At 40.6% G+C, this 21262-nt stretch overlaps 1 protein-coding gene across 11 annotated transcripts in view; it reads right to left on the reverse strand.

Annotated features, from left to right (window-relative positions):
- The window catches only part of SSBP2 (single stranded DNA binding protein 2), a 277264-nt gene that overhangs the window by 185115 nt on the left and 70887 nt on the right, over positions 1-21262 (reverse strand). The window contains exon 1 of one of the 11 annotated variants that reach the window (XM_060201120.1): positions 21118-21229. The exons of 9 other annotated variants lie outside the window; for them this stretch is intronic. The gene's annotated coding sequence lies outside the window, so the exon portion shown is untranslated. Of the gene's footprint in view, positions 1-3853; positions 3891-21117; positions 21230-21262 lie in introns of those variants that run through there. One more of the 11 variants, XM_060201121.1, reaches the window with a different exon arrangement.

Raw genomic sequence — 21262 nt, forward strand, 5'->3', positions numbered from 1 at the left:
CATAGGATAAGAGGGGTACAACTCCACACAGTTCCCACCACCAGAACTCCGTATCCCATCCCCTATCCTGATAGCTTTCCTCAAGGAGTAATTCTTAAAAAAAAAAAAAAAAAAAAAGACAAGAAAGGTAACTAGTCCATTTACTTATGGGTGGTAGAAGTCTGTGACTTTTGTTGTTAATAAAATGAACCCTTGGAAGACATTCACCCTCCTATCCCCTTTACTTTATTTTACTTAATTTTATTTTTTGAAAGGAAACAAATCAGGACTTGAAACTCAATTGATAGCATAATGGTTTTATGCAAAAATTCCTTCATGTCTGAGGTTCCAAAGTTGTAGGTTCAATCCCCCACACCACCATAAACTAGAGCTGAGCAATGCTCTGGTTAAAAAAAAAAAAATTGAAAAATGATGGTAAAGGGATAGAATCATCTAGGTATTGCAATGATATGTAATATATATATATATATATCCCAAAATCTTACATCAAAATCTACTACCCCATCACTTGTCTTTAAATCTCAGTCAACAAATGTCAATGGCCTCAGATACAAAGGATTCAGAACAGCCTTCAGTTTTCCTAATGGCCTTGTGCAATCATGTTAGATGCAAATTAGCGATCACTCTTATTCACAAGCTACTGTATAATTCTAGTGTTGACCTATGACACGTATCACTGTCTAAATAAAATTCCCCAGTAATAAAACGTCAGTAGTTGGCTGGGTCACAGTCAGCTAGGAGTTGCAAGGAGCGCCTGGCAATCACCGAGCGACTGCTCAGAGTTACTGGCAGTGAAACTCGATCAGCCTGATCCGATTTCTACAGTGCACACCTTGGTGCTAAAGAGGTGTGAAAAATGTCGAGATCTCTTTGTAACATTGTCTTCTTTACAGTTTCTCATCATTATCAACTAAGCTTAAAAAAAAAAAAAAAGACTGAGGATGTCAGAAGCTAGGCAACAACAATATCCAGTCTTTGCTCAGACACACTGGGAATGTCTTTTAAATAAATCTTTTCCAGATCAACTTTATAGAAACAGATACCTGATATGCATACAGATGTTGACATTTCTAACCTGAGCATCAAATGTTACAGGATAAGGAGAACTGAATCCATTAGGGAGGGCAGGAATGAACGGTTGAACAATTAAATGGTCAACAGTTGAAGTTAACAATTAAGTGATGTTTTATTGGTGCCAGGTATTATAGACAGTAGTGCTGGGAGTATGGATTTAGAATTAAATAACGTGGCACTCTTTGAAGAAGAAACACTTGCCGTACATAGACAGATTTATGGTTTAAATGATGGCTCTCAACTGGGGAAAAAAAAACAGGACTTAAGACAAAAATTAATTTAAAAAATATATATTCTGGGTGGGGATAGATAGCATAATGGTTATGCAAAGAGATTCTCATGCCTGAGGCTCCTAAGTCCCAGGTTCAATTCCCCACCCTACCATACGCCAGTACTGAGCAGTGTTCTGGTTAAAAAAAACCCTAGTCTGCAGTTTATAGAAATATGGTTATTAATAGACTTCAGTAGAATTTTCCATCCCATTTTCCCTTAGCTGAGCACACTAGAAATATAGCAGCAGTTCGCCAACTGCTAGAGCACAACTGGTTGAGCACACACATCACCAGGCACAAGGGTTAGGGTTCAGGCCCCTGCTCCCCACCTGCATGGGGGGATGCTTCAGGAGCAATGAAGCAGTGTGGAAAGCAACTCTCTTTCTCTCTCTCTATCTCCCCTTCTCTCCATTTCTGTCTGTCCTATTGAAATAAATTAAAAACCACAAAGAACTAATAGGACCATGTACAGTGATTAATAGTACTAACTCTACTATAATCTACCTTGAAGACAACCCTTTATCCTCATAGTCTCAGTGACGAGTTTCAACACGTACAGCTGAATGCATTCTCTTTATTTTCTATTTGTATGCCTTTCAGAGAGGCTAGATTCTCTTTTATACCCACCCAGAACACAAATAGCTTCTTGGTATTTGTGCACTAGCATTGGATGTCTTCTCATATGCTACTCCAGCGTTTTAATATCTGAGTTAACACCAGATACCCGTCCTCATCTTATTATTTCATTTTATTTTACTTTTTTATTATTGGGTAAAGACAGAGAGAAATTGAGAGGGGGGAGTGTAGAGAGGAAGAGAGGCAGAGAGACACCTGCAGCTCTACTTCACCATTTGTGAAGCTTTCCTCCTGCAGGTGGCGATCAGGGGCTTGAACTCAGGTCCTTTAGCACTGTAGTGCCTGCGCTTAACCAGGTGCACCTGGCCCCATATTTTATTATTCTTTTGTCAGGAGCTAATGGTTTACAGTGCAGTTGTCACACATGGGTAAAATTTCATTTCTCACCATGATGGGCAAAACGCTCCCAACTTGGGTCTTTCTACACCACCATGCACCTGAACCTCAAAGCCCCCCTCTCCCTGCCAGTCTTCTACTTACCACATGATAGAAACAAGATGCCCCCTTACAGTTAGCAACTAAAAAGCTGGAGATGATAGATGAAGCAGACAGGTTCCAGTGACTTAAGACACTGGATTTAGATCTATAATACTTGAGAAAAAGCGAACTGAATACTATTATCCTAGTATTCTGCTTCAACATGCATTCCAAACACAGAGCAGAGAACAAGTAAGTTAAATTTAGAACACTGGTTTCCTAAATTGAAAAAAAATAGAGAGAGATCTAACTTGGGGGAGATTAAGGCAATCTGAATTTGTGCTCAGACTACAAGATACGAGAGTATCAAAGAAGACTATAAGGTATGGAAAGCAAGTTCCCCAGACAATAACTTAGGTCCACATGCATATCAGATGTCAGGCTCAGGCAAAAACTAATAAAGTCATAGACCCTCTGGAATATACCTAAAATAGACCTAGTAGCTATTTCCAAAACAAAGACCCCCAACTCTTCATCTGCAATACTGCAGTCTTTAGGTTCATGATTAGTCAATAATTTGTATGGCTTTATATGTTAACTCCTTTTCCAGCCACCAGGTTCCAGATGCTAACATGATGCCAACCAGACTTCCCTGGGCAGACAACCCCACCAATGTGTCCTGGAGCTCCGCTTCCCCAGAGCCCAGCCCCACTAGGGAAAGAGAGAGTCTACAGGCTGGGAGTATGGATCCACCTGCCAACGCCCATGCTCAGCAGGGAATCAATTACAGAAGCCAGACCTTCCACCTTCTGCATCCCACAATGACCCTGGGTCCATGCTCCTAGAGGGATAAAGAATGGGAAAGCTATCAGGGGAGGGGTTGGGATACGGAGTTCTGGTGGTGGCAACAAGCCTCTGGTCCCCATCTGCAGGGGGAAAGCTTTGTGAGTGGTGAAGCAGGGCTGCAGGTGTCTCTCTGTCTCTCTCCTTCTCTATCTTTTCCTCCCTTCTCAATTTCTCTCTGTCTCTATCCAATAAATTAATTAATTTAAAAGACAAGGGACACCCCTGGTGACAATTAAAAGAGAAAAGGAAACATGTCATAGTTAAAACCTACTATGGGGAGTTGGGCGGTAGCGCAGCGGGTTAAGCGCACGTGGCGCAAAGCGCAAGGACCCGCCTAAGGTTCCTGGTTCGAGCCCCCGGCTCCCCACCTGCAGGGGAGTCGCTTCACAGGTGGTGAAGCAGGTCTGTAGGTGTCTGTCTTTCTCTTTTCCCCCTCTCTGTCTTCCCCTCCTCTCTCCATTTCTCTCTGTCCTATCCAACAACAATGACATCAATAACAACAACAATAATTACAACAACAATAAAAACAGCAAGGGCAACAAAAAGGAAATAAAAAAAAAGAAAAGCCTACTATAATATGACTTTACACCCAAATGGCAATGGCTTACTTTTGCCAAAGTGAAAAAACAAGCCGGATTTTATGCTATGAAGACCTGTATCAAGACTTAAATGAGATATAATTACTATTGATAGAAAGTTCCTAAGTGTTAAATACAAGTCAAGAAACATAATCCGACAGTTAAGCACTACTACATAGAAGTTATACAGAAGATAAAACAAAACTTTTCACATAAACATAAGTAAGTATTTATCGGCTTTATAACAGAATCCACATTTCTTCCTGCACCGACCGCAGTATGAACAACAGGCATATAATGACTCCAGTCGAATATTCTTAAGTAGTTTAAAAACGACGAGTCTGTGAGATTTTATCCACTCAATCTCGATACAAAGTAAATTTTCCTTTAAAAAAGGAAGGAAGGAAGGAACTGTAATGAGAAAGATTCATTTTTATATTTAAAGTTAACAATGTTAAATTGATGTCCTAATTCATACATTTTGCATTTCACATTTCTTTTATTATTCAATCCCAGTTATTTTTAACCAAGTAAATAATTATTTCAATGCCCTTTCCTGAATTTAGTCATCTAAAAGCACTTTCTTCCAGAAAATAGCAAATAAGACATAACAATTTGCTATAATTCAATCAAATGACAATCTTTTTTTTTAATTTACTTATTTTCCCTTTTGTTGCCCTTGGGTTTTTTTTTATTGGTGTTGTTGATGATGTCGTCGTTGTTGGAGAGGACAGAGAGAAATGCATAGAGGAGGGGATGACAGAGACGGGGAGAGAAAGAAAGACACCTGCAGACCTGTTTCACCGCCTGCCTGTGAAGTGATTCCCCTGCAGGTGGGGAGACAGGGGTTCGAACCAGGATCCTATGCTGGTCCTGCGCTTCGCACCACCTGAGCTGAACCTGCTGTGCTACCATCAGACTCCCAATGACAATCTTTTTATAGGAATTCCATAAGACTGTTTTTAATAAATGTATCACTAAACTTTACATTATATTCATTCCCAATATTTATATAGAAATTTTTAAATCCATAATTATCACTGCAAATTATTTCCCAAGTAATAACTGAATGAATGACTTTTGGATCTTTTAAAATGTTCATGTATGTACTTTTAGCAGTACAACTTCAAACTCTGCAGTACATTTTATAAATATATATATTCTGGGGTTTTTTTTGTTTTTTATATTTATTTTCCCTTTTGTTGCCCTTTTTTATTGTTGTTGTAGTTATTATTGTTTATGTTACTGATGTCGTCGTTGTTGGATAGGACAGAGAGAAATGGAGAGAGGAGGGGAAGATAGAGAGAGGGAGAGAAAGACAGACACCTGCAGACCTGCTTCACCGCCTGTGAAGTGACTCCCCTGCAGGTGGGAAGCTGGGGGCTGGAACCCGATCCTTACACGGGTCCTTGCGCTTTGTGCCACATGCACTTAACCCGCTGGCTACCGCCTGACTCCCAAATATAGATATATACTTTTTGAGAAAAATACATATATATGGCTAAGGATTTATATGTAAAGGATTTTCAAGACAGATTTACTAAAAACCAAAAAAGGGGGGGATAATCTGTATGTTCAAATCAATACAACTCACTAAATTGTACTGTATATTTATGTGCATAAAATAATGGAAACATATAGAATACAATTTTTAAAATAATAACTATAACAAGCATTGACAACACCGAATGCTTGTAAGGAAATAGAACAATAATTTTTTTTTCCCCTTAATTTGTAGTGGGAAATAAAATGTAAAGCCACTAGGAGTCGGGCGGTAGCGCAGCGGGTTAAGTGCAGGATGGGCAAAGTGCAAGGCTCAGCACAAAGATCCCTGTTCGAGCTCCCGGCTCCCCACCTGCAGGGGAGTCGCTTCACAGGCGGTGAAGCAGGTCTGCAGGTGTCTATCTTTCTCTCCCCCTTTCTGTCTTCCCCTCCTCTCTCCATTTCTCTCTGTCCTATCCAACAATGACGACATCAACAATAACAATAATAACCACAACAAGGCTACAACAACAGGGACAACAGAGGGGGGATGGCCTCCAGGAGCAGTGGGTTCATGGTGCTGGCACCAAGCCCCAGCAATAACCCTGGAGGCAAAAAAAAAAAGTTAAAATAAATAAATAAAATGAAACGCCCTGACGCAAGCCGGTAGGTCAGAGATCATACCATAAGCTCATGATGTAGGCTTGAGTACTGAGACCACCTGAAAGGTACCCTGGCCCAGGCTCTATCTCTACCTGTCCATCTGTTTCTATCGGAATAAAAACATGTCCCTGACCTCTCTCCATTTCTCTGTCCTATCCAACAATAGCGACATCAATAATAACTACAATAAAACAGCAAGGATCACAAAAGGGAATAAATATTAAAAAAAAAAAAAAAACACTTGTTCCTGAATGATGACATCACATACCTGGGGTCTTCATTTTCAATAATAATAATGCTAATACTTTTTTTTAAAATAAGATGAGTGGAACATGATTAGAAACCATCTGAGGCTATACTGGTTGTTTTTTTTTTTTTTTCCCCTGAGCCTGAAATCTGATATGCAGGTGGATCCTAGTGATTGTTTGGGGAGATGATGTCATGGCTGGACAAAGGACCAGAAAGCTGGATCAGGGAAGAGAGTAGCTCCCTAATATGGAAAAAGGGTATAAATATTGTTGACTATAAACCCCATCGATTTTATTTGGTCTGGGGTCCATATTCAGCTTAGGAGCCTAAAACTAGTATAGCCACAGGCCCTTTGGAATATAACTAAAATATGCATACTAGCTATCTACAAAATGGAGTATCCTCCCAACTCTTCATCTGCACTACTCCAGCCTTTAGGTCCATGATTAGTCAACAATTTGTTTGGCTTTGTACATTAACTCTCTTTTCAGCCACCAGGTTCCAGATGCTAGCAGGATGCCGACCAGACTTCCCTGGACAGACAACCCCACCAGTGTGTCCTGGAGCTCCGCTTCCCCAGAGCCCTGCCCCACTAGGGAAAGAGAGAGACAGGCTGGGAGTATGGATCCACCATGGATTCCACATGCCTGTTTTCACCTCTGTGATCAATGGAGAGCCCTCCTGGGTTTGAACTTATAAAAAACTCACAGAGGCAGGGGAGACAGCGTAATGATCATACAGACTTTCATGCCTGAGGCACTAAAGGTCCCAATTCAATCCCCAGCACCAGCATGAGCCAGAACTGAGCAGTTAGCTCTGTGGTAAAACAACAACAAACTCACAGAAACTCAAAGACAGCATGTCTTTCTTTTGACTTTCTTTAGTGTCTCTCTGGCAAACGCTAGAAGAAGAAGTGTCTCTCTGAAATGGCTCCCTATGTCCCCTCCCACAGAATACTGGAGAATACTGCCAATGCCCATTTTCAGCGGGGAAGCTATGACACGGTCTGGCACCGTGGTCTCCTAGTCAAGATCTCAAAATGCCTGTCTCCATGGGTGGCCAACACTATATCGTTTCTTCTCCAAAACAGAAGATTCCGGGTGCATCTGGGTGACAAGTCTAGCAGATGGAGACTTGTCTCAAGTGGCCTCCCCCAGGGCTCTGTTCTGGCTCCTACACTATTTAATATTTACATCAATGACCTCCCAGAAACTTCTTCAAGGAAGTTCACCTACACCGATGACATCTGCTGTGCAACTCAGGCATCCAAGTTCAACATCCTCGAGGAAACACTCATGAAAGACATGTCTCTGATATCTGATTACTGTAAAAAATGGCGACTAATCCCTAGCACTGCAAAAACGGTATCATCTGTTTTCCATCTACACCATGCCTCGGCCTCGCGTGAGCTTAATGTGCAGCTTGGTGATACGAGAATCCGGCATGAAGCCCAGCCAGTCTATCTTGGCGTTACTCTCGATCGCACCCTGTCATTTCACGAACATCTCATAAAAACTGCAGCAAAGGTGGGCGCGAGGAATCACATCATTGCAAGACTGGCCAGCTCCTCATGGGGCGCGAGCGCTTCCACACTACGATCATCATCTCTGGCATTATGCTATTCCACTGCAGAATACTGTGCCCCAGGATGGTTCCGTAGCCCCCATGTCCACTTGGTCGATTCCAAATTATATTCCTCCATGAGGATCATTTCTGGAACCATCCGTTCCACCCCGGTTCCATGGCTGCCAGTTCTTAGCCACATCGCCCCGCCAGATATTCGTCGGGATGCGGCATCATCTAAGTTCATTTCCCACGTCTACGCTCGACCGGACCTGCCAATCTACGCGGATATCTTCGCCCACCCTGTCCAACGCTTGACGTCTCATCACCCAATCTGGTCCCCTACGCCTACACTGAACTTCTCTGTTCCAGACTCTTGGAAACAGAGTTGGCAGTCAGCTGAGGTCAAGAACAAACACCTCATCACAGACCCCTGCAGGTGTCAACCCGGCTTTGACCTAGCACGTTATGATCGGGCCCTTCTCAATTGCTATGGAACAGGCCATGGCCGGTGCGCCGCTATGTTCCACCGCTGGGGAGCCAGAGACGACCCGAACTGCCCCTGCGGCTCCAGACAGACTATGACCCACAGAGTCAACGACTGCCACCTCTCCAGATTCAAAGGAGGTCTCGAAACTTGACATCAGGCTCCACCTGACGCTGTTGACTGGCTACGCAAGAAGGGCAAACGCTAGAAGCAGAAGAAGGAGAAGGAGAAGGAGAAGGAGAAGGAGAAGGAGAAGGAGAAGGAGAAGGAGAAGGAGAAGGAGAAGGAGAAGGAGAAGGAGAAGGAGAAGAAGAAGAAGAAGAAGAAGAAGAAGAAGAAGAAGAAGAAGAAGAAGGGAAGCAATGACAGAAGCCAGACCTTCCACCTTCTGCATCCCACAATGCCCCTGGGTCCATACTCCCAGAGGGATAAAGAATAGGAAAGCTTTCAAGGGAGGGGATGGGATATGGAGTTCTGGTGGTGGGAATTAAGTGGAGTTGTAGCCCTCTTATCCTATGGTTTAGTCAATGTTTCCTTTTTATAAATAAAAAAAATAATAATAATAAAGAAACCATCTGAATTCCTCTGGTTACTAAGCACTAAAAAGAACTTATTCCCAGTTTCTTCCTGCTCTTGTTTCTCTCCTCACCTGTCTTCATTAATCATCTCTTTTCTCCTTCACACATGTGCCATTTTGGCAGTTCCATCTCCTACCGACCTGTTTTCTTTCCCTTCCCACTCCCACTACTAAAGGCAGCTTTCTAGTCTGTTTGTTATCATCTTTATTTATGGACTGGACACAGACAGCCAGAAAGAGGGAAGAGGGAGAGACAGAGACGGGCCAGGGGGGAAGAGACCTGAAGCCCTGCTTCACCATTCATAAAGCTTGGTCCCTGCAGGTGGGGACCAAGGGCTTGAACTCTGGTCCTTTCACATTGTAATATGTGCGCTCAGCAAGGTGCACCACCACTCGACCCCCTAAATACATCTTTTTAAGGAGTCTATTTATTACGAAGAAAGGAGATTAAAAAAAAAAAAAAAAACAGAGTATTACTCTGACACAGGAGATATTGGGAATCAAACTCAAGACCTCATACTTAAATCCAGCATTTTATCCACAGTGCCACCTCCTGGACCATTATGCATCTTCTTTTTAAATATCCCCCTCTTTTTAATCTCCTTAACCTCAGTCAAATGTGTATGCATCTAGCTATACAGACTTCTGGTGATGCTTTTGGTTGAAATCTCATTACTATAATATCTAACATATCTACATTAAGATGCAATATTGAGCAAGGCCAGAGCTTACAATCTGTTTCCACTTTCCCTTGAGGAATCCTGGAAGAGTTTTTCTCCTAACAAATTCCAGCAACAACTCTGATCATTATTCCTCAGGGCACAGGCAAACAGAAAAGAAATCTTCTGAAGAGTACATCCATTGCCACAAAAGCCCAGACCTTAAATAAAAGTACACAGACATTCAAAGGAAATTTCAACTCAGGTGGTCCAGGAGGTGGTGCAGTGGGTAAAGCACTGCACATTCAAGCATGAGGTCCTGAGTTCGGTCCCTGGCAGCACATGTACCAGAATGATGTCTGGTTCTTTCTCTCTCTCCTCCTGTCTTTGTCATAAATAAATAAAAATCTTAAAAAAGAAAAGAAAATTCAACTCAGAAAATAATAATAAAGCATAGGATATGTATTTATTTCCCTCTGATTTGCAGAGTGTATAAGTGTTTGTTAATTATTTTTTTGAATTATTATCTGGAGCTATTTTTTAGAATCTCCACGTAAAATCAGGATGCTAGGGTTTCTCCCTACGGCTTCATCTGTTCCCTAGCATTAGCCTGAGTTACAGAATCACAATATTTGTCCTTTCAGGCCATTGATTTCCTCTCTTGTGCATAACTGTGTAAGGTACAAAGAGCCCATGAACATTATTAGTTTAGTGCCCATGAATGCAGAATTTATCGCAATATGGCCAGAGACTTCATCTTCATATTTGTTTAATAAATTAGTAGAATAAAGATGATTCTAAACATCTAATTGTAGAAACAGAATTATTTCTGAACATCCTGAGAAACTTTACAAATGTTTGTCACCAAGAACAGTAAAAGTTGCTACTACTGTCAGAGGCCTTAAATAAAAACAAAATTAAGATACAAATCTTGCCATCAAGTCATTTTCAGACTTGCCAAGAAAAAAAAAAAAGAAGTCAAAATAAGATTAAATAAGGTAGCTTGTGATGGAGATGCAGGCAATAAAAACGCCAAGTTTTCAGAATGGGAAGAGAACCTGTAAATGATCCTTTTTTTATATGTTTATGTATTATTGGATGGAGACAGAGAGAATTTGAGAGAGGGAGGGGGAGGGAGAGGGAGAGAGACAGATAGAGAGACACCTGCAGCCCTGCTTCAACATTCTGGAAGCCTTCCCCCTGCAGATGGGGAACAGGGACTGAACCTGGGTCCTTGAGCACTGTAATGGGAGCACTTTACCAGGTGCACCACCACCTGGCCCCTCTGACTTTTTTAATCTTATTTTATTGGGTGGGGTTAATGAATCACAGTACACCTGTTTACACGTGTGTGTGGTGTTTCCATTGTGTGTAACCCCAAAGCTCCTCTTCTCTCAGACCCCTTATTCCTTCCCCTCCCCAGAGTCCCTTGCTTTGCTGCAGGATGTATCCTAGCAAAGATTCTTACAAAAGGGTTTTAACTGACATAGGAAATAGTACATAAACTGTGTATTAAAGGCATATACAGGGAAAAAAGCATTTTCAATGAAAAGGTAATAGTAATAAGTAATCATCTATACTAACTATAATGTCAAAACAATATTCTTTACGTATCTGAAAAGTAAAATCATAGTTTCATAAAATATATCATTAGTAAGAACAAATTTCTACTTATCTGTGCAATAGAAAGATTTTACCGGGCCCAGGTAGCGCAGAGCACACAGTACTAAGCAAGGACCCAAGCGGAAGGATCTAAGTTTGAACCCCCGGCTGCCCATCTGCAGCGCCGGGGCGAGGGATTCACAAGTGAAGGAGGTCTGCATGTGTCTCTTTGTCTTTCTTCCCTCCCAATTCTCACTGTCCTATCAAATGAAGGGAAAAAAATAGCCACCAGGAGCAGTGGACTCTTAGTGCAGGCACCAAGCCTCAGCGATAGCCCTGGACGCAAAACAAACAACAAGAACAGAAGATTTTACTCTATTTTCACAGAATGAAAGTAGTAGGCGCTGGGGCCTGGCACACCTGTTACATGTACATGTTACCATGAGCAAGGGCCAGGTCTCAAGCTCCCACTCCCCACCCGCAGAGGGCAAGATTCAGAAGCAGTGAACCAGCACTTCCCTTCCAGTTTCTCTCTGTTCTATCAAGCAAAATAAATCTTAAAAGAGAAAGTAAAATAGTAATAATTATATTTTAGAATAGCAAGCTTTCTTGTAAGTTCACTTGCTTTAGCACTCTATTTCACATTAAGCAAACACTAAGCCAAACTAGTTAACCAAACTGAACTTTTAGATTTTAATAAGAACTATGGTGGAAGGGGTTTTGCACAGAACTCTGGTGCAGGGTGCAGTAACTTACAACATGTCTCGATATGAAAATTTCACTCTGAAATCTGAAAATTCTGTAAAGCATTTTAAAATCATGAACAGGGGAAAATTAACAAAACAGGAACTTGTCCTTAAGAAGAGTGCTTTATAACTTATGAAATGCTTTCACAAATGAAAGTAAATTACTATTATTACGTAGCATTTAAAGCAATTTTGTCTTATTAAGGATATTTTCACATAGTTCTCTTTAATTATTTTTAATATATTAAAATAAGTCTTGGGGCCAGGTAGTGGCACACCCAGTCAAGCGCACACATGATAGTGTGCAAAAGACCTGGCTTCAAGTCCCCGGCCCGCCTGCAGATGTGGGGGCAGCTTCACAAGCTGTGAAGAAGTACTGCAGGCATCTATCTCTTTCTCCCTCCTCTTCTATCTTCTCCTTCCCTTTCAATTTCTCTCTCTTTACTAAAAAAGAAAAGGGTGGGGGAAATGGCCAACAGGAACGGTAACTGATCGTACAGGCAGTAAGTCCCAATAATAACCCAGGTGGCAAGAAATAAATGAATAAATAAGCCATCTGTGTTTTCTGTGTAAGTACCGCACACTAACTGATTACACCACTGAAGCCCCCCCCCTTATGTGTTTTCTTAGTTGCTTAAATAATCATGCAGATGTCAATCACTGTGGGGGAGAAATAAATTAAATATATTAAATATATATATATATTGCCACAAAATGTTAGAATGCAGACAGTCATTTGGCACCTATGAATAAAAGCAAAAAGTATACAGCCTTTTAAATATCAGAAATCTTTCCATTTTTTCATAAAAGTACCCAGGAAATTGGATTATTCAACTTGTCGTCAACTGTACTAAGCAGCAGTGAGTATCCACCGGTGCTGACATCACTGACAAGGAAGCCGGAAGCTCTTGATTTGCCCAAGTCTAAATAGAAAGCAACTGCTCGACTCAACTAAGGCTATAAATAGCAATAGGGTCATCCCTCTGTTTTCGGAAAAAATAGGCACTGTGAGGGGCCAGGAGATGGCTCACCTGGTAAGGCACACATTGACCTATGTGCAAGGTTCTAGGTCCAAGCCCCAGCATCCTATGGGAACACCGCGGAGGACACTAAGTGCAGTTTCATGGTTGTTGAAGCAACATTATGGGAACTACTCCCCCCCCCCCCGACCCTTGAAAAAACAGTGAGAAAACTGGTCCAGAGAAAGCCAGTGACAGTGGTAATGCGCACATGTGTGAGACTCTGGCACTACCCAAAAAAAAAAAAAAAAAGAAAAAAGAGAAAATGAGGCACTCTGAAATACTGTACTAAAAACTAATAGGATACACTTAACAAAAATAAACGTAAAAGCCTGTGCTTATATTGAAAAACTGTGCAGGATAGCCAAATATATAACTTAGCAATGGCCCATCTGAGAAGACAGGTGTTAGTTGACTGCAAGTTTAAAATGAATTAGCAGTATTTTATTGCTCTGTCGAAAGAGCTACTTTTATCTTTAAATGCATTAAGAAGAGTATAGAACAAGCACTAGAGAGGAAAAGGTAACAGTCCTAGAAAGATGATGAGGACAAAAAGAAAGTTATGAACAGTGAGTGGAAGTAGCTGAAAAAAGGAAAGGCCCAAATACTTAATGCGTTGTCAGCTATTAGAAAGACTGGTCTTCTTTCATATGGCATAAAAAAAAAAATGGAGCTAAAAACCAGTGGGTGAAAATGAAGACAGGGAGCAGGGCAGTGCCGCACATGGTTGAGCACATGCATTCCCATGTACAAGGACTGGGGTACCAGACCCTGATGGTCCCCACCTGCAGGGAGGGCACTCCATGAGCAGTGAAGCAGGTGTCTATCTTTCTCTCTCCCTCTCTCTCTCTCCTCCCTCTCTCAATTTCTCTCTGTCCAGTCAAATGAAATAGAAAGAAAAAAATGGCTGCAAGGGGCAGTGGATACATTAGTGACAGGCCCAACCCCCAGCAAGAACTTTGGTGGCAATAATAATAATCAATGATAAGACGTATTATAACGCAATTGCCAAAGACCCCTTTTGTAGCTATCCAAAAATGAGATGGGTTTGCTAAATGAGCTACTTTTGTGTTGGTAAATCTGACTGTCCTTTTTCTGAGAAAGTAAAAAAGATACAGGATAAAGATAGGAATAAAGAGTTATAAGGAGTTTACAGGATAAAAAGTTTTCATCCAGTAAAAAGAGATTTGAGCCGGAGGACTTTCAGAACACCTCCCAAGTGCATTCTAGTTCTTTTATTCCAAAGATATGGCCCAAAGACTTCCAGATTAACAGAAATACCTGGTAAAAGAGTCTGAGATTAGACATAACTCTCCAAGATTAGTCCATTTTATCTATAACTATACATCAAAACATCCTTCAGTATCTTCCTCAACAAAATTCTAACACTCCGGAGGTAACACACTATATCCAAATGAAGCACAGGAGAACTGGTAGGCTCACTTGTCCATGCCGGACCTAAGGCAATTTGGTAGCCACTCTGCTCCTTCACTCAAACAGTAAGAGAATAAAATTTGTGTTTCAAGAATATGAGTCTGTGGGTCCTACAGATCAGTGTGGATCCATGTCACACAGCTTCCAACACACACACACACACACACACACACAATAATAAGATAATGCATGCTACCTATACCCATCAGAAAGAAAATCTGTCACTAAAAGTCAAGGCCAGATATAATCAACTGACTCCATGTAAATTGGTTCAATGACTACATTCAGAGCTAGCAGAGTATGAATCAATAAAGACAAAGAGGTGTATCACTATAAAACTCCATTTAAAAATATGCAATTTCTAAACACATTTAGTCTTTCCCAATTCCTCCAGATGTTAGCTTTGGAATTGCTCTATCCTATATTAGTTTAATCCTTTTAACCTAATCTACCCTATAATTAGAAAACATACTTTATATTCCAAAACAGTTGAAGAGGATGAATCACACTGATTTTGACAATTACAAAGCCAGCTAAATAGAAAATATGTTCTAGTAGGTTCATGATACTAAATCTGATTGATATACCATTTCAGTGTTTTCTTGGCATATCAAAATATAATTTATAGAATGTGAGTAAAACATTTCACTAAAGGTCTGCCTCCCATAATGGACTGTCATAAATGTCTGCCAGATTAAATCTGTTTCAAAGCAGAATGGTTTGCAGATCAAAACATTGTCAGGTGCACAATCTATTTCTCTTTATCCTTCAACAGTTCCTTTGACTTATCTACAGTAATGTCCAGAAGAAATAACATAAAGGTATTTGTAAGACTTACGAGAACTCTGATGAATTTGCTAAAAGTTCAAGAATGATCTTTTCAGTCTTTTCTTGGACATATCCACCAGACTCTTCCTTAGGCAACTGAAACACCACATGTCTCTCTATTCCTCCATCAACACTAATATACATCTATCTCTTCACTGCCATTCCTGCTCCCCTAGTCTTGCTTGATGCATAGTTAGGCACTTAGCAGTCTAGGCTCCAAGTCACCTTCTCTGGAAATATCCACAGTGTCACTTGCCAATATGATTGTAAGAACAATTAAACAGGTCTTCCTTTCTTCTGTCCTTCCTCCTTCTCATAAAGATGTCTTTCAAAAATTCAGTAGGAAGCATTTATTTAAGTTACTTCCTTGGGATTAAGTCAAGATTGCTAAACATAGCAAGCATGGCCTACTAGGATGGAGCACTTGCATCTTTCGAAAATTTTATGTATCTTGGGGGCCAGGTGGTGGTGCATCTGGTTAAGTGCACATCTTACAGTGTGCCATGTTCTGTGTTCAAGCTCCTGGTCCCCACCTGCAGGGGGAAAGCTTCAGGACTAGTGAAACAGGGCTGCAGGTGTCTCTCTGTATCTCTATCTCCCCCTCCCCTTGCAATTTCTCTCTGTCCAATAATAACAGTAAATAAAGAGAAATGTTTTTTTTAATAAATTTTTATGTATCTCTACTCACCCAGCATACCTACATGGAAACCAAATTGAACAGTTCCCTGAATGAGTAGCATTATTTGAAAGCTCCCTTCTTTGTACCATTCCACTGAGTGAAAATCTCCCTTTCCGTGCTGAGACACAGAACAGCTACATGCAAAAAAAAATAAATAAAATAAAATTATATATATATATATATATATATATATATGTTTTAATCAAGACAAAAGAACCTCCTGTCTTTCACAGAAATTAACTAAAAGTCAATCACAGACCTAAAAATAAATCCAAACCTTGGCCATGCAATGACTTCTTAAATACATAGCAAATGTACCACCCAAGAAAGAAAACAAACCAAAAAAAAAAAAAAAGATAAACTGGACTTTATTTAAATGAAAACCTCTACCAAAAACAAAACACACAAACAAAAAACCATTGTCAGAAGACAATGATAAGACAATCTGCAGACTGGGTGAAAATACTTACAAAAGACATGCCATCTCAAATCTGCAAATAGTGTGTAAAACTCAACAATAAGGATGGAAGTCATTTAAAAATGGACCTGAGTACTAAATGAATTTATCTCCAAAGAAGCAGCGGGCAAAAGTGCATATGAAAGACAAGTCAACATTGTATGATAGTTGGAAATAACCAGGATTCAGAACACTAAGAAAACCAAACGCTGACAGGGAGTAAAACAACAGGAACTCCATTCCTAGTGGGTATGTAAAACATGGGAATAAAAATTTTAAAAAAAAAAACAACAGTGACAACTTCATAAACACAATTTACACTAAAAGAAAAAGTGACGAAATTTCATTCAAAGTCTTACCCTCTTATCCCAAATTTCTCTCCTTCATCCATCCCCACCTTAAGTGATACGATTTTTATTTTTGAAAAGATTCCAAAGATTGTGCATCTTAATGGAAAATCTAATAAAGAATTTCAAGTGGGGGCCGGGTGGTGGCACACCCAGTTGAGTGCACGTCACAGTGCACAAGAACCCTCTTTGTAAGTGGTGAAGCAGTGTTGCAGGTCTCTCTCTTTCTCTCTTTCTCTCTATCACCCCCTTCCCTCTCGATTTCTGGCTGTCTCTAGCCAATAAATAAATAAAGATAATTAGAAATAAAGACCTTCAAGTGGAAGAAAAGGAGCCTTTTAAAAGCGTAACCATGGGGTTGGGCAGTAGCGCTGTGGGTTATGTGCTCAGGGCGCAAAGCACAAGGACTGGCGTAAGGATCCCGGTTCAAGCCCCGGGCTCCCCACCTCCAAGGGAGTCGCTTCATAGGCGGTAAAGCAGGTCTTCAGGTGTCTATCTTTCTCTCCCCCTCTCTATCTTCCCCTCCTCTCTCCATTTCTCTCTGTCATATCCAACAATGAACAACATCAACAACAACAATAATAACCATAACAAGGGCAACAATGGGGGGAGGGAATGGCCTCCAGGAGCAGTGGATTCATGGTGCAGGCAACAAGCCCCAGCATTATCCCTGGAGGCAAAAAAAAAAAAAGCGTAACCATGTGATATGACACATGGTTATTTAAATATTGTGTAATGGTATTACTGATGAAAAAAAGGAAGTGTCAATAAAAGAAAACAGTGTCCAGGCAAAAACCAACTTGCAGATGTCCATCCTGCAAATCTGCTGCATCTGAGAAATTCAAGTCCCTTCTAGGCTGGCTGCCAAGATTCCAGTTCCCTTTCATATAGCTGTTGTTAAACATTCCTCTCCAGTTCTGCTCTTGGCGACCTACTCTACGCTGGTCCTTTCCGCTAACAGGATCGATTCTTGGAATATACCATCTCCCCTGGTGTCCCATTCAGCCTTATCTGGATGCCAAAGATTCAGCAGCACCAGAAGAGCTTTCATCAATCTACCTCACAATGTACCCTTTCTCCGGTCATAGCTGCAGAGGACACTCATTCTTCTCTTGCTATTGTCACTACCAGAGTAAGCAAAAAAGAAATCTCGATGGAGTATATATATATCCTTCCTGTTTGGGAGCTACTCTCTGCCCTAATCCAGCTTTCTAGTCCTATTCTCAACTCTGACACCATCCTCTCAGACAGTATCTTTAGTCCACCTGCATGTTAGCTATTAGGCTCAGGAAAAAAAATAATAAGGTCACAGGCCAAATGGAACATACCTAAAATAGACTCCCTAGCTTTTTCCCACCAGAAGACTTCTAATTTCATCTGCACTGTTCTTACCTTTGGGTTCTTGTTTATTAAACAATTTGTCCTGCTTTATATCTTGCAACCTTTCAGTCACTAAGTTGCAGATGCTACTAGGATTCCATTCTGACTTCCCTGGGCAGATGACCTCACCAGTGTGTCCCAAAGTCTCACCTCTCCAGAGCCCTACTAGGGAAGACAGAAAAAGGCTAGGGATATAGATTGACCTCCCAGTGTCCATGCCCGCTGGAGAAGCAATTACTGAAGCCACAATTCCCACTTTCTTCACCGCCTATTTTGGTGCAGGGGGGTTAGGCAGTGGCACAACCGGTTAGGCGCGCATATTACAGTGCGCAAGGACCAGGGTTCGATCCCCCAGTCCCCACCTGCAGGGAAGAAGCTTCACAAGTGGTGAAGCAGGTCAGCAGGTATCTTTCTGTCTCTCTATCTCCCCCTCCCCCTCTCAATTTTTCTCTGTCTCTATCTCATAATTATATATATAATTTTGGCCCATATTCCCAGAGGGGTAGAGAACAGAGAAGCTTCCTATGGAAGGGATGGGACACAGAGTTCTGATGGTGAAAACTATGTGGGATTGTGCTCCTCTTCTCCCACCAGAATCTTGTTAATCATTATTAAATCACTAATAAAAAACTGAAAACAAAATCCCAGTGTCATGGGTAGGAAGAAGCAATGAAAAGCATTCCTGCTGTTGGGGGGATATGGAAGTCAGGAGGAGGGAAAGAAGCATTCTCCTGGTTTTTGAGAACTGCTTATAAAGTTAAATAGACTGTTTAAATTTTTGACTTTTCAGTAGGAACTCGTATCCCCAAAGGCTATGGAAAATCATGATATTGTTAATTTGGGAGTTCAAACTGTAATATGGGTAGCATATGGGAATATAATTACAATTTATAATATTTTCTCTTTGGGAATATGATTCTCTCTCTACCAATCAAACCATTTTTAAAACAACACCTTTTGAAAAACCACCTGCTTAAGCACTGTGGGCCATCGGTAGAGTGATTCCTTCATTGTCCTCTACTATCGAATAGAAAGTACCAGGAGACAAAACTGTAGGCGACTGAAACATCTCATTGTATCTCCAGCATCTGACACACTTCAAAGCATTCAACAAGCATTTGAAGAAAGTGGGTGGGTACAGACTGCGGATGGGGAGAGGCCCCACTTCCTCATCAGTGAAGACCTGGTATCTATGATTAGTGAAGGCAGAATATCCTCAGCGTTTGAGAAGGAAAAAGTTTGCTTTATTCGTCAGGTTACATGAGATAAGTGGGAATTCCTTTCAATTATCGTAACTGGCCATGGCTCAAATCCTGTCTCCTCAGGACAGACTATCAAAAACTTTGGTCTGTCCAGTAGAGATGCTAAGTCACCTTTCACGGTAACACTATAAGATAACAAACTGAAAAATGCTCTCAATTTTTATCCAGTCATAAAAATTAAATGAAAGACTGAAAACATTGTCTGCATATCAAGTCTAGAAAGGTAACAAACTATAACAAAACACTCAGACTAAATTATCCAGAATGGCTTAGGTTCTACTTATTTCATTCAAAATAGTTATGCTTTTAAGTATGCCTTTATTACAATAGTCTACCATGGTTTCCATTGTAGTATATAACCTAGTGTTTAGTTACGTCAATGCTTCAACAACTTCTTCATGATTTTTCAACTATATGAATACCACTCAGAATAACTCCACTATTTAGAGAAATAAAGCATTAAAAAGTAAAGTATAGGAGGGCTAGGTGATAGTGCACCCCATTGGTTCAAACCCCCAGCTCCCCACTTGCAGGGGGTTGCTTCACAAGTGGTGAAGCATGTCTGTGGGCGTCTGTCTTTCCTCCTCTCTGTCTTCCCCTCCTCTCTCGATTTCTCTCTGTCCTATCCAACAACAACAATAATGGAAAAAAGATGGCCACCAAGAGCAGTGGATTCATAGTGCAGGCACCAAGCCCTAACCCTGAAGTAAAATACAGTAGTTAATTACTATGAGTAAACAATTTTTTAAATATTATTTTTTCCTGAACTTGGAAGATTTTGAAGAAATTATTTAAGTAGGTCCTAGATTTCATCTTTGCTGCCTCTTAGTCTGAAGAGTGCTTAAAAAAAAAACTTAAAGAAGGTACAAAGTTCTTTAGACCTGAAGGATAAAATATTAGTTTACAGGTCCAGGTGGTGGTGCACCTGGTTGAGCGCACATGTTATAATGTGCAAGGACCTGGGTTCAAGCCCCTGGTCCCCACCTGTAGGGGGAAAGCTTTGCAAGTGGTAAAGCAGGGCTGCAGGTGTCTCTCTGTCTTTCTCCCTTTCTATCTCCCCTCCTCTCTCAATTTCTCTCTGTCTCTATCCAATATAAAAAAAAAAAACCTCTGGCTCCTAAATCCTGTAGTAAGTACTCAAATCTTCAAATGATGCATTAAAGTAATTGAAGAAATGAGTGAATAAAATGGAAAAAATTATAATAAAATATGTAATGATAATCATTTCCCTTCAGATAAAATTATTTTGAAAATGAGTTTTTCACACTGTTTTCTATTTCAACTATTTTTTAATTAAATAATGTTTAACTAAAGCACTCCTCACCTCCAAATGATGATGGTGCAAGGCCTGAACCTACAATATCTGAGGTGGTACCTCAGACAGCAGAATCCTCCACACTAACACTGGTGCTAGTTCCCTGGGCCTGCGACTAATCTGCATATTCAATTTCTCTTTGGGAACACTGTATCTTCTCAACAGTTAAGGGCAATGTTGGGAAATATTTGTTTCTACTTAAAATATCAGACTACAATGTAGAGAGGAAGTACAAATAAAATACACATAAAGGGTTTCATTATAAAATACCCATCGTAAAAATCAGTTTAATCAAAATCAATTTAGACATTTTAGTAGATTAAGCTTAATTCCCCTATGTGATGTGCTAATAATAAGACAGGTGACTGAATACTGTGTGTAATGCTGTGTAAACTGTAACTATGTAACAAATAATTTTTGTTTGGAGGTTCCATTTATTTCTCTGTTTCTGAATTTATTCTGGTGGCCAAACAATGTGAACTACTGAGTTCAAAACAAAACAAAAAAAAGAAGAAGAGATAAGAATAATGAACAGCAAAAGTTACTTTTGTTAATGTGGACATCACTCAATGAACCCAGGACCTCAAGCACACGGTACTGCTGACTAGGCTTCTTAGCCAACTTCCTAGTCTCAAATTTGAATGGAGGGTAGAAAGGGGTGTGGCCTGAGGAAAGAGGGTATAAAAACAA

Source organism: Erinaceus europaeus, chromosome 11, assembly GCF_950295315.1.
Source record: "Erinaceus europaeus chromosome 11, mEriEur2.1, whole genome shotgun sequence".
In the NCBI taxonomy this organism is placed as follows: domain Eukaryota; kingdom Metazoa; phylum Chordata; class Mammalia; order Eulipotyphla; family Erinaceidae; genus Erinaceus; species Erinaceus europaeus.